Source organism: Somniosus microcephalus, chromosome 7 (genome assembly GCF_052327205.1).
Source record: "Somniosus microcephalus isolate GS21.2 chromosome 7, FLI_Smic_1.0, whole genome shotgun sequence".
Classification (NCBI taxonomy): domain Eukaryota; kingdom Metazoa; phylum Chordata; class Chondrichthyes; order Squaliformes; family Somniosidae; genus Somniosus; species Somniosus microcephalus.
This window is the reverse complement of record NC_140993.1, coordinates 1476183-1489998: the sequence shown is the minus strand read 5'-3', so window position 1 is coordinate 1489998 and position 13816 is coordinate 1476183. Positions and strand designations below refer to the sequence as shown.

At 47.3% G+C, this 13816-nt stretch overlaps 1 non-coding gene across 1 annotated transcript; it reads right to left on the bottom strand.

Annotated features, from left to right (window-relative positions):
* Window positions 1-1143: 1143 nt before the first annotated feature.
* trnag-ucc (transfer RNA glycine (anticodon UCC)) lies at window positions 1144-1216 on the bottom strand. Its single transcript has one exon. It is a non-coding gene; the product is annotated as a tRNA-Gly (tRNA).
* Between the last annotated feature and the right edge of the window lie 12600 nt (window positions 1217-13816).

Here is a 13816-nt window from a genome sequence, read left to right as displayed (position 1 = left end):
GCACATCTTTGGACTGTGGGAGGAAACCGGAGCACCCGGAGTAAACCCACGCAAACACGGGGAGAATGTGCAAACTCCACACAGACAGTCGCCCGAGGCTGGATTCGAACCCGGGTCCCTGGCGCTGTGAGGCAACAGTGCTAACCTCTATGCTATCATATCAACAGAATCAATTTCTGCTAATTGCATGTGGGGTTCACTCTAACTGTCAATCCCTGGTGTCTGAGTGTATGTTTTACACTGTGTCTGTCAATCTTTTGTATATGAATGTGGGTTCTACTCTATACCCGTCGTTCTCTGGTATATTAGTATAGTTTTATCTGTACCAGACATATTTATGATATGTGAGTATTCGTTTTACTTTCTAAGAACATTTGAATTTCGAGCAGGGGTTGGCCATACTGCCTCTCGAGCCTGCTCTGATATTCAATAAGATCATGGCTCACCTTTGAACTCAACTCGGATTTCCTGTCCTTTCCCGATATCCCTTAATTCCTCTGCAGTACAAGAATCTATATCAGCCTTAAACATAATCAACGACTGAGCATCCACAGCTCCTTGGGGCAGCGAATTCCAAATATTCACAACCCTCTGAGTGAAGAAATTCCTCCTTATTTGAGTCTTAAAAGGCCGGCCATTTCTCCGGAGCCTTTGCCCCATAGTTCTAGATTCTCCTGTGAGGGGAAACAATCTCTGAAATGTGAGTGTGAGTCTTACTCTTTACCTGCCAGTTTCTGCTAAATTGTGGGTGGCTTTTCATTGTACCTGTCAGTTTCTGGTTTGGAAGAGAGCTTTTCACCCTGTAACTGTCAATTACTCGTAATTGCGAATGGGCTTTACTCTGTATCTGCCAGTTTCTGTCGTGCGAGTGTTTGTTTTGTTCTGTATCTGTCAATCTCTAATACATGACCTTCCCCTGCAGTATCCATAGCACTGTTTGTGACCAGAAATCTTCTCTCTTTTTTGATCACCATTTTTACTGTTGTTTTAAAATTCCTTTTTAATTCTATGGGAGACGCATGGGATTCCATGGAAGATCAAAGTATTTTGTCAGTTGCAATGGACATTTTTTTCTCTTAAAATCCTGCTGCAACGTTCCACATGTCAGTTATGACCTGCGAGGGGTATTAAAAGTACCTCGGTTGTGATGGCCGGGAATACGAACCCGGGTCAACTGCTTGGAAGGCAGCTATGCTCACCACTATACCACCATCGCTCACATATGGTAACTTATATATTTACGGACTTCCTTCTTTTGGCTCCTAAGTGGGTCAAGTGAGAGAAACAGCACTCATTTTAATCAGAACGTCAGCACTATTGTGCTGTCTCTCCCTCTAACTTAACCTTACTGTATGTATTTAACTTACTTATATATGTATAACCTATCTGTTGGGGCCGTTGCCCCTTTAACTTACCTTTTAGGGCCATTGCCCCTTTAAGACACGCCTTAGCGTGCTGACACCACGTGACGTACGACGTAGCGTGCTGATGTCATGGCACGTACGACGTGACGTGTGTGAGGCGGCTGCCGGCCCGACTCGGCCTTCCAGAAAGGCCACCGGCACAGCCCGGCCTAGCGTCTTCGGCCGCATCTACCAGCCGCCGGGAGCGATGCGATCTTCCGCTCCCGCGGCAAGCACCGGCTCAGCCTGGCCTCCAGCTCCCGCTCCCGACTTCGGCCTCAATGGCCAGAAACGCGACCACGCGCATCACGTGACGCTCCAAGCGCGGACAACGCAACCGAGCGTGATGAGATCATCACGCTCCCCACAGGACTGCTACGTAGTCCTCGTGGAGTCCTCGCTGGGACACAGACCTACACCACGGTGCTCCTGCAGCAGCACAGGCTCCGGGCAGTTGTATTGTCCCCATGCTTGAGTCTTGGAAATTGTTTGTGTGTACGTATTTTAGAATGCTATACATGATTAGTGTGCACTGCATGTTGTAGAAAATGTTTAGTTGTAACTTTTCTCTGTCTAGCTGATTAACTAGTAGCTGTATTTTGATACACTATGTACAGGGCTAATTTAAAGAGAATGCCTCCCAGTTTACTAAATGTACTGTGTTGCTCAGGCGTACCTAAATCTGTGTATACATATCAGTTATGCGCCTGTATACTAATGTGTGATTCCATTTCTGTGTTGTATTTCAGTTTTACAATAATAAGAATCTTTCAATAAAGCATTAAAAGAAAAGTCAAGCCTTGTGATTTTACGGGAAGATATCAAGTTGTTCGCTATCTGTCTAGCTCTGCATAGCCACGCGTTGCGAGGGCAGAATAACTATGCTGAGGCACTTTCCCTCCAATTAAAAATGGCCACTGTGAATAATTATATCGCTTGGATTGAGCCCTCGCTCCGTTTATTATTTTAAAATCCTTTATAGGTTAAAAATAATAATCCACAAAAATAAATTGAAAATCATTTTTATGGGAGAAGCAAATGGGCGATGATTTTTTTTGTTGTAAATTTTAGTGAAATGGCATTTGCTGGAAGGCATTAAACTGCGATAGGGTGACCTAAACTGTATCAACAGGCGCCTGGTTGCGATGCCGCGAATTCGAACACCAATCAACTAGCTCGAAAGAGCAGCTACAATCACCATTGTTCCCCCATCGCTCTAATTTTAAAATGTAATCTTCTGTATTTACAGATCGCACGCAATGGGTCTTTGGAGCTTTAGTCAGGATGAGTAAAACACCTTGCAATCATTTCAATCTGAACATAAACAAGGTGTTCAGTTTATTTCTCTCCAATATAAACAGTTATACTGATGAATGGTTATCTTGTTGCACTACTGGCTGGCGGCCAGCAGATGGCACCAACCTCTAATAGTTTGGAGTGTACGGATTGTGTCCACACATCCAGACCGCCGTGAGTCTGGTGCTGACCGGGGAGCTGGCCAAGCACGGCGTGTCGGAAGGGACAATGCCGGTGGCCATTGTAAATAAATTTCACAACGCACTGAGAAAGCATAAAGCAAAGCAACGGCTCTTGTAAGAGGAAACCACAGCATTAATTTAGTCGAATTATTCATTCGGGATATCGTCCTTTTAAAGAATCACAGAAAGGTACAGCACATTTGTTTGTGGCTTTACTCTGCAACTGTTATTTACTGCTATTTGAGTGCGGGTTTAACGCTGTACCTGTCTGTATCTGGAATGTGAGTTTGTGATTTATTCTGTACCTGTTGTTTTCTGGTAAGTGAGTGAACATTTTTCTTTGTATCTGTCAGTGTCTTGATGTGAGAGTGTGTGTTTCAGTCTACATGTCCACCTCTGGTATGGAAGTGTGGTTTTTATTTTGTACCTGTTATTTTCTGGTGTGGAAGAGAGGCTTTAATCTGTACTTCTCAAGCTCTGGAATGTGTGCATGGGTTATACCCTCGATTTGTAATTCTCTGTTATGTGACAGTTCATTTAATCTATGTCAATCAGTGTCTGATATAATACTGTGCGTTTTACTCTACTTGTCAATTTCTGACACATGAGTGTGGCTTTTCTGCTGTAACGCTCAGGTACTGGTATGTGAGTGTGGGTGATTCTCTGTACCTGTCAGTTTCTGGTATGTGAGTGTGGATTTTACTCTGTACCTGTCTATCTCTGGTATGTGAGTGAGGGTTTTTGATCTAGTGCAGACAGTTTCTATTATGAGTAAGTGTTTAAACCAGTAGCTGCCAGTTTCTGTTATGGAAGCCTGTTTTTGGTCTGCATCTGTCAGTCTCCAGGATGCATGTTGGGTTTTATCTGTACCTGCCAGTTTCTGGTGAGTGGCTGTGGATTTCACTCTCTACCTCTCTGCATCTGGTATGTGAGCATCAGCTTCTGTCTTTCTGTCTGTGTCTAGTATGGGAGTGTAGATTTTACTCTGCAAATGTCTATGTCTGGTATGTGAGTGGGGTTTTCATCTGTATCTGTCCGTCAATCTCAGTTACAGTAAGTGATTGTGATTCTTTCTCAATCTGTCATTCTGTGAGTGATAATATACTTACTGTGTGTGAGAAGGAGCTGCCTGCGCTGCTCCTTGTATTCCACAAGGAGGAGAGATCACTTTTTATTCTGGCTCAGTGAAGTATTTTGCTTCGAGAATAATAATATGAGAAAAATATTGGTTATACAATATGGACAGTTGAGGGTAGAATATAAAAATAAAGTTATAATTAATGTGTTTTTTTATAATAAAGTAAAGTATCTGGAGAGAGGAAACAGCGATACAAACATTGTCTTTGTCTGACCTCACTGCAATACAGCGGGTCTCAGATTCTCCACACCAGGTGTATAGGACTGTCCTATGGTAAGTTATCAGCATCCAGACACAACACACACCCAGCACTGCACGATGAATGGAACCACCTCAATACAGCCAGTCTCAGATTCTCTACACCAGGTGTGTCGGACTGTTCTATAGTAAGTTATCAGCATCCAGACACAACACAAACCCAGCACTGGACCATGAATGGAACCACTTCAATACAGCTGGTCTCAGATTCTCCACACCAGGTGTGTAGGATTGTTCTATGGTAAGTTATCAGCATCCAGACACAACACAAACCCAGCACTGGACCATGAATGGAACCACCTCAATACAGCCGGTCTCAGATTCTCCACACCAGGTGTGTAGGACTGTTCTGTTGTAAGTTATCAGCATCCAGACATAACACAAATCCAGCACTGGACCACGAATGGAACCACCTCATTGCCACATGCCAGGTTTATATCTCCCATTCCCATGGAACGAATTATGAAGTTTTGGATGGCTTCCTGGAATATAGCCACAGGTACCTGGGCTGTATAAACAATTGTTTTCAGTCTAAGGACAGAAAGCAGCGAGTTGTGGTAAATGTCTGTTTTTCAGACTGTAGGATGGTAGACAGTAGTGTTCCCCAAGGGTCAGTGCTGTGGCCACTGCTTTTTTGATCCATATAAATAACCTGGATATTGGAATACAAAGTTGAATTTCTGAATTTGCAGATGACACCAAACTTGGGGGTGAGGCAGGCAGTGAGCATCGACTGCAACAGGACACAGAAAGGCTAGCAGAATTGACAGACAAGTGGCAGATAGAACTTAATAGAGAGACGTGTGAGATGATGCATATTGGCAGAAGGAACAGGGAGAGGAAATATACACTTAATGGCACAGTTTTAAAGAGTGTGCAGGGACAGAAGAACCTGGGAGTTAATGTGCATAGGTCCCTGAAGGTGGCAGGATATATTGAGAGAGTGGTTAGGAAAGTATATGGGATCTTGGGTTTCTTAAATAGAGATATTGAGTACAATAGTAGAGATGTTATGCTGAAACTTTATAAAGCACTGTTTAGGCCACAACTGGAGTATTGCGTTAAGTTCTGGTCACCACACTTTAGGAAGAATGTGAAGGCCCTTGAGAGGGCGCAGAGGAGATTGACCAGAATAGTTCTGGGGAGGGGGGGATCTTAGCTAAGAGGAAAGGTTGGAGAAGCTGAATTGGTTTTTACTAGAGCAAAGGAGGTTGAGGGGTGATTTGATAGAAGTGTACAAGATTATGACGGGTTTGAATAGGCTAGATGGAGAAAGGCTGTTCCCACTACTTGATGGTACAAGGACCAGGGAACACAGAATTAAGGTTTTGGGCAAGAGATATGGGGGGGGGGGGTGTGAGGACATTTTTTTTATGCAGCGAGTGGTGTGGACCTGGAACTCGCTGCCGACGGAAGTGGTGGAAGCGGAGACACTAAATGCGTTCAAGGGGAGACTGGATAGGCACTTGAGGGAAATACACTTGGAAGGCTACGGGGTTAGAGCGGGGGAATGGGACTGACTGGATCGCTCTACAGAGAGTCGGCATGGACTCGATGGGCCGAACGGATTCCTTCTGTGCTGTTATGAATCTATGACTATGACTCTATGGAAACCGAGTTGAGGGCCTGTGTAGTTAACAGAATGCCAAAGAGCGCGGATCCTGATGTACCTGAAGGAGCGACTATGTATCTCCTAATCACCAGCAACACGGTTCTGGAGAACTCAATGCATCGAAACAAAATAACCGATTTTTGAAATGTGTTCTTTCACACTTCTCACCTGGTGCCCGCAATAGATGCACTTTGTGAACTAAAGCAGCAATGATTTGAAAGAGCGAGGTGATTTACTTTCTATGTTAACTTACACTGTACAAACACAGCCCGAGAATGGCCTCTCCCTTCCCCCACTCACTCCATGTTCCGGAAATATTTCCTGCTTCAATCTGTCTCGTACAAACAGCCCCGAATGCCGCTGAACAGTCCCAGTGCGACGAGCTGCTGTGAGGAGGCTGCTGTTTGCTCCCTTACTCAGGCCCGTGATATCTCCGCTCCCTGATGTGTTCAGCGATCATTAGCCGAGCACAGAGGAAACGGTCCCCGCTGGCAGAGCTGGGGGAGGGGAGCTCGCAGGGCCCTTCCTGTCGCTTTAAACACTGTGCCGGAGAGGGGGAGGAGAAGGCAAGTGTTTATCACGCATGCTCAGACCTCTCTCCTGAGGCAAATTAAAAGAAGCAACAGCAACAACAACTTGAATTTATAAAGCGCATTTAAATGAATAAATCGTCCCAATGAGCTTGACAGGGGCGTTATCAAAGAAACATTGTCACCGAAACAGATAAAGAGATATTAGGAGAGGAGGAAGCGACTCTGGACACACGTCAGTTGCTGCCGGTGAGTGTGAGAGCGACGCGAATCCTGTCCCTTTGAGCGATTTGCTTCCCCATACTGTATGTAAGGATGGGGAGGAACAGGCTCTGTCAATCTCTGATACTGAACTGCTGGTGAGTGGGGAATTTAATCCGTCTCTGCCTGTCTCCGCTGGGTGAGTAGGCGACAGATACCAGACAAGTTCCCGAGCCTGTGTGACTGTCACCCCCTGTGTCTGTCTCTGTGCCTTGTGTACAGGATCAATCCTCAGTCCCTCTATCCCCCAGCCCTGCCTGTTATATCTGTATCGATGCTGAACCTCTCCGTTTTCGCTCTATTGAAACCGAGTTCAGGGTATGTGTGGTGAACAGAATGTCTCACTATTTCTGTGAATAATACTATGATCTAAAAGCAGGCCAGACTCGACACAGCCAAACTCTGACACGTTCCTGCCCCTAAATCTCGGTAACAGAGAGTGCGTGGACCGCCTGGCTCAGAGTATGAACATTAAGACTGATACAGTCTCTCTGCCTCTCTCTCTGGTTGCTGTCTCTGGGTGTTGAGAATGGAATGCACAGGACACCAGTTGCTCTGATCTGTTCCTCAATTTCGGAGAGAAAGACAGAGAGAGGCGAGAGGGGCGGTGAGATCATCATTTCTATTTTCATATAAATCAAACATATTTCTGCCTGCGAACAATATAATACCTTCAAAACAGATATGGGTGAACACAGCCAGAGCTGTGATTGGCTCCTGCCCCTGAATCTGGGGAACAGACACTGTGAGGAGCGCCGGCCTCAGAGTGTTTAACACTGACTGAGCTGGGAAGCTGCAACTAACCCCGAGAATCGGCAGCACAGGCCGAGCGGAGAGGAAAGCCTGTCCTGTGAACTGTAAATCTGGGAACAGATTGTGCTGTGAATGAGCAGAGTGAACATTGTGTCAGCGAGTGTGTTAAAGGGGCGGGTGGGTTAGACTAGTGTCACTGTGTTTGTGTGTCCGCTCCCATCGCCGGATTTCAGAGACCCTCTTGTGTAAAATTTAAAGATTTCCCTGTCATAGGATCGCCCTGCTCCCCTGCTCAGCCCTGAAGTGGGAATTAAACGTGAAGCTTTAGCTGATTTCAAATTTCAGTCGACAAACAGCGAACATTTCCGCGATTGGGTGAGAGAGCGCGATCAGTGCAGCAATGAAACGGTTTTAAATCGAAATTGTTGTCTTGAATTCTGATGAAACTTTCTCGACAGCAAACATCCCAGTCTTCCAGACAGAAAGAGGCCAGTCTGGGAATGTGGAGTGCCCGAGTTTAATTGGAATCGGAGAGTTATTAAGGACAGAGAAACACAGAGGGGCTGGAGGGGCCGGGAGCTGACAGCAGGATGTCTCCGCCCCGTCCGCTCGCTGCCTATAAGTAGCTCTGTGCCGCCGCCTCTCGTCTCATTTCTGACCCAGCTCTGACTGTCAGAGAGATTTTCTACAGAGTCGCGGACATGACTGAGACCGCAGCCGCCGAAACGGCTCCTTCTGCCGCCGCCGCTCAAACCAAGGCTCCCAGCAAGAAGAAGAAAGCGGCTCCCCGCTCCAAGCCTGCCGGTCCCACGTTGGGCGAACAGATCCTCAAGGTTGTGGCGAGCGGCAGCGATCGCAAGGGGATGTCCCTGGCGGCGATAAAGAAGGCTCTGGCTGCCAACGGCGTCGATGTGCTGAGGCAGCGTTCACTGATCAATTTAAGTATCAAGAGGAAAGTGGAAAACGGCTTCCTGGAGCAGACCAAGGGCACGGGCGCCGCGGGCTCCTTCAGGCTCGCTAAGAAGGAATCCCAGCGGAAAGAAGGAAAGAAGGTGAAGAAACCAGCAGCCAAGAAATCTGCAGCCAAGAAACCAGCAGCCCGGAAATCTGCAGCCAAGAAACCAACAGCCAAGAAATCTCCAGCCAAGAAACCAGCAGCCAAGCAATCTCCAGCCAAGAAACCAGCAGCCAAGAAAACGCTCACCATGAATGCAGCAACGTCAAAAAAGACAGCGAAAGCGGCGGCTGGGAAGAAGGCGGCGGCGAAGAAGCCCAAGAGCCCCAAGAAGGCCAGAGGCGGAATGGTGAAGGCGGCCAAGAAGGTGGAAAACCCCAAGGCCAAGCCCAAATCAGCAAAGCCTCAGAAAGCAGCGCCCAAAAGAAAATAAAAAGGACAACTTGTAAACATCTGAACCCAAAGGCTCTTCTCAGAGCCACCCACGTCTTTCCAAAAAGAGCTGATCACGGAAACAGATGATCCATGTCCCGGGGCCGGGCTCAGATTCCCGATTGAAATCATTTCAAATGAACCGCGGCTCCCTGGTGACTCGTTGACATTCGCTGCATCCACCACTGCCCCAGTGTCTGCAATAAAACACAGAACGGGATGTCCGGGTCGGGCCTCACTAACTGGGGGGTGTTCGGCTCCAGTCTCGGGTTATGGTCATTTTCAGGGGTTCACAGGTTCAGGGAATCTCGAGCGGCAGAGCGGGGCTATAAAGGCCCCAGAGACCAGGTAAGGTCTCAGTGCGAGAATCGTGGGCTGAGCGGCTGTATAAAGGCCCCAGAGACCAGGTAAGATCTCAGTGCGAGAATCGTGGGCTGAGCGGCTGTATAAAGGCCCCAGAGACCAGGTAAGGCCTCAGTGTGAGAATCGTGGGCTGAGCGGCTGTATAAAGGCCCAAGAAACCAGGTAAGGTCTCAGTGCGAGAATCGCGGGCTGAGCGGCTGTATAAAGGCCCCAGAGACCAGGTAAGGTCTACAGTGCGAGAACCGCGGGCTGAGCGGCTGTATAAAGGCCCCAGAGACCAGGTAAGGCCTCAGTGTGAGAATCGCGGGCTGAGCGGCTGTATAAAGGCCCCAGAGACCAGGTAAGGTCTACAGTGCGAGAACCGCGGGCTGAGCGGCTGTATAAAGGCCCCAGAGACCAGGTAAGGTCTCAGTGCGAGAACCGCGGGCTGAGCGGCTGTATAAAGGCCCCAGAGACCAGGTAAGGTCTACAGTGCGAGAACCGCGGGCTGAGCGGCTGTATAAAGGCCCCAGAGACCAGGTAAGGTCTACAGTGCGAGAACCGCAGGCTGAGCGGCTGTATAAAGGCCCCAGAGACCAGGTAAGGTCTACAGTGCGAGAACCGTGGGCTGAGCCGCTGTATAAAGGCCCCAGAGACCAGGTAAGGTCTCAGTGTGAGAACCGCGGGCTGAGCGGCTGTATAAAGGCCCCAGAGACCAGGTAAGGTCTACAGTGCGAGAACCGCGGGCTGAGCGGCTGTATAAAGGCCCCAGAGACCAGGTAAGGTTTACCAATCTCCAGTCTGGGAAGTCGGAGGGAAGGAGAGAGGTAAAAAGTAATCCAAGTGTGACGTCACCAGAAAGCGGGTAAGTGATTGGTTGGTAAGTATTTCTCCTTTTTAAGCTTAAATCTCTTTGGTTTATAGTTTCTCAGGTGTGATATTCACCATCTAGAATCGGGGCAGAGGATATTTAAGAATAATATTAATAAATTTAATTAATAACATAGAATGGGAGATCAGGTGATGTGTTGCTGCTGCAATATGTGGGAGCTGGTGGACACCATTGATGCTCACGGTGATCACATTTGCAGTAAGTGTTGGCTGCTCGAGGAATTCCGGCTCCGTGTTGAAGAGCTGGAGTCCGAGCTTCAAACACTGAGACACATCAGGGAGGGGGAGAGTTACCTGGACTCTGTGTATCACGAGGTATTCACACCAATTAGATTAATTATTTCAGATGTAGTCCGTGGCCAGGGTCAGGATGGTGTGACTAGAAGTGAGGCAGGTACGGGGATCCAGGAGGTAGTGTTGGAGGAGCCGCAGCCCTTGCACTTGTCCAACAGGTTCGAGGCTCTTACTCCCTGTGAGGATGGGAACAGGGACTGTGGGGAGGATGAGCAACCTGGCCACAGCACCGTGGAGTGGGGGCAATTCAAGTGTGGGGAGTTAAAAGAAATGTTGTAGTGGTAGGGGATAGTATCGTTAGGGGGATAGATAGAGTTCTTTGCAGGCGAGAGCGAGAGTCCCGAAGGCTGTGTTGCCTGCCCGGTGCCAGGGTTAAGGACATCTCCTCTGGACTGGAGAGAAACTTGGAGTGGGAGGGGGAGGATCCAGTTGTCATGGTCCATGTTGGTACCAACGACATAGATAGGACAAGGAAGGAGGTTCTGCTGAGGGAGATTGAGCAGCTAGGGGCCAAATTAAAAAGCAGAACCACAAGGGTAATTACCTGAGCCACGAGCGAATTTGGCTAGGATAAATAAAATTAGAGAGTTAAATGCGTGGCTCAAAGACTGGTGTGGGAGAAATGGGTTTTGCTTCCTGGGACACTGGCACCAGTACTGGGGCAGGAGGGAGCTGTTCCGTTGGGATGGGCTTCACTTGGCCAGTGCTGGGACTAGAGTCCTGGCGGATCATATAACTAGGGCTGTAGAGAGGGCTTTAAACTAATGTAGGAAAAATAATTCCTCGGAAACTAGACTTAGAGTAAGAGAGACAACTTTATTAAATGACAGAGCTCTGGGAGAAGCGTCTGCAACCACATGGTCTGTGAGAGCACCTTCTCCTCGATTGTAGTACGTGCCGAGCTTATATAAAATTCCAAGAAGTTGGTTTTAGATCATTTACATTCATCCAATCAATTTGTTTATTAGCGCATATCGTTATTTTCCTCCAGTCAGGAGTTTACACACTTGTATTGCCAATTCTGCCTCTTCAGTGATGGCAAAAGGTCTTCGTTCCGTCTTGTTCTGTCCGCGTCAACGGCGGAATGTGATTAGTTCGATAATAGGATACCAGTGAACCTTGTTAGTCCTCACTGATTCAATTAGTCCCAGTCAGGACACGAGATGAAGTTTGTTCCAGCCATGCGTAAGCGTGGCATGTCTCATTGTGCAGTGATTCAATTAGTCCCAGTCAGCGAATTTGTTGTTTGTGTCTTTTCCAGCAAAATCTTGTCCAGCAAAATTTTATTCTAACACTAACTAGTGGGGGGGGAGGTTCCTGGAGAGCAAATAATAAAAATGACAACAGAGAAGGTCACAGGCTTAGGTAGCAGTGGGGAAATTAAAAACCAGAGCATGTCAGGAAGGGGCAGAAGGTATGGTGTAAAAGGTAAAGTAATAAAAAGGGCAAAAGCAGGAACTAAGTGTCACAAAACATCTTTGAAAGTTCTCTATCTGAATGCACATAGCATTCGTAACAAAATAGACGAGTTAATTGCACAAATAACTACATATGGGTATGATCTTGTGGCCATTACAGAAACATGGCTGCAGGGTGACAATCCCTGGGAATTAAACATACCAGGTTATTTAACGATCAGGAAGGACAGGCAGGAAGGAAGGGGAGGTCATAGTCATAGAGTCATAGAGTTTTACAGCACAGAAAGAGGCCCTTCGGCCCATCGTGTCTGTGCCGCCCATCCATCCCAGTCCAGTCTAATCCCATTTTCCAGCATTTGGTCCATAGCCTTGTATGCAATGGCATTTCAAGTGCTCATCCAAATGCTTCTTGAATGTTGTGAGAGTTCCTGCCTCTACCACCCTTTAAGGCATTGAATTCCACATTCCAACCACCCTCTGGGTGAAAAAGTTCCTCCTCAAATCTCCTCTAAATCTCCTGCCCCTTACCCTGAATCTATGCCCCCTTGTTATTGACCCCCCCACTAAGGGGAAAAGTTCCTCTTTATCTACCCTATCTATGCCCCTCATCATTTTGTACACCTCAATCAGGTCCCCCCTCAGCCTTCTCTGCTCCAAGGAAAACAACCCCAGCCTGCCCAGCCTCTCTTCATAGCTGAGGCTCTCCATCCCAGGTAACATCCTGATGAATCTTCTCTGCACCCTCTCCAAAGCAATCACATCCTTCCTATAGTGGCTATGTTAATAAAGGAAGGAATCACTGTAATACAGAGAAATGATATTGGGTCAAAAGATCAGGATAATGAAACAGTTTGGGTGGAGGTAAGGAATAATAAGGGGAAAACAACACTAATGGGCATAGTTTATAGGCCTCCGAACAGTGGCAACTCTGTTGGACGGAGTATCAATCAGGAAATAGTTGAGGCTTGTAATAAGGGAACATCTATAATTATGGGGGATTTTAACGATCATATTAATTGGACAAATCAAATTGGGCAGGGCTGCCTTGAGGATGAGTTCATTGAGTGTATTAGGGATGGGTTTCTTGAGCAGTATGTAACTGAACCGAACCGACCAGGGGGCAAGCAACCTTAGATCTGGGGATGTGCCAGAGGACTGGAGAACCGCTAATGTAGTACCATTATTCAAGAAGGGTAGTAGGGAAAAACCGGGGAACTACAGGCCAGTGAGCCTAACATCAGTGGTAGGAAAATTACTGGAAAAAATCCTGAGGGACAAAATTTGTCTCCACTTGGAGAGGCAAGGATTAATCAGGGATAGTCAACATGGCTTTGTCAAGGGAAGATCATGTCTGACTAATTTGATTGAATTTTTTGAGGGGGTGACTAGGTGTGTGGATGAGGGTAACGCAGTGGATGTGGTATACATGGATTTCAGTAAGGCCTTCGATAAAGTCCCGCACAGGAGACTGGTCAAGAAGGTAAGAGCCCATGGAATCCAGGGTGCCTTGGCACATTGGATACAAAACTGGCTTAGTGGCAGAAGGCAGAGGGTGATGGTCGAAGGTTGTTTTTGTGACTGGAAACCTGTGGCCAGTGGGGTACCACAGGGATCGGTGCTGGGTCCCTTGCTGTTTGTGGTCTACATTAATGACTTGGATATGAATGTAAAGGGTATGATCAGTAAATTCGCGGATGATACTAAAATTGGTAGGGTGGTAAATAGCGAGGAGGGTAGCCTCAGTCTGCAGAACGATATTGATGGGTTGGTCAGATGGGCGGAACAGTGGCAAATGGAATTTAACCCGGAAAAGTGTGAGGTGATGCACTTTGGGGGGTCTAACAAGGCAAGGGAATACACAATGAAGGGAAAGACCCTAGGCAAGACGGAGGGTCAGAGGGATCTGGGTGTGCAGGTACACAGATCCCTGAAGGCGGCGGAACAGGTGGATAAGGTGGTAAAAAAGGCATATGGGATACTTGCCTTCATTAGCCGAGGCATTGAATATAAGAGCAAGGAGGTTATGATGGAGCTGTATAAAACACTGGTTA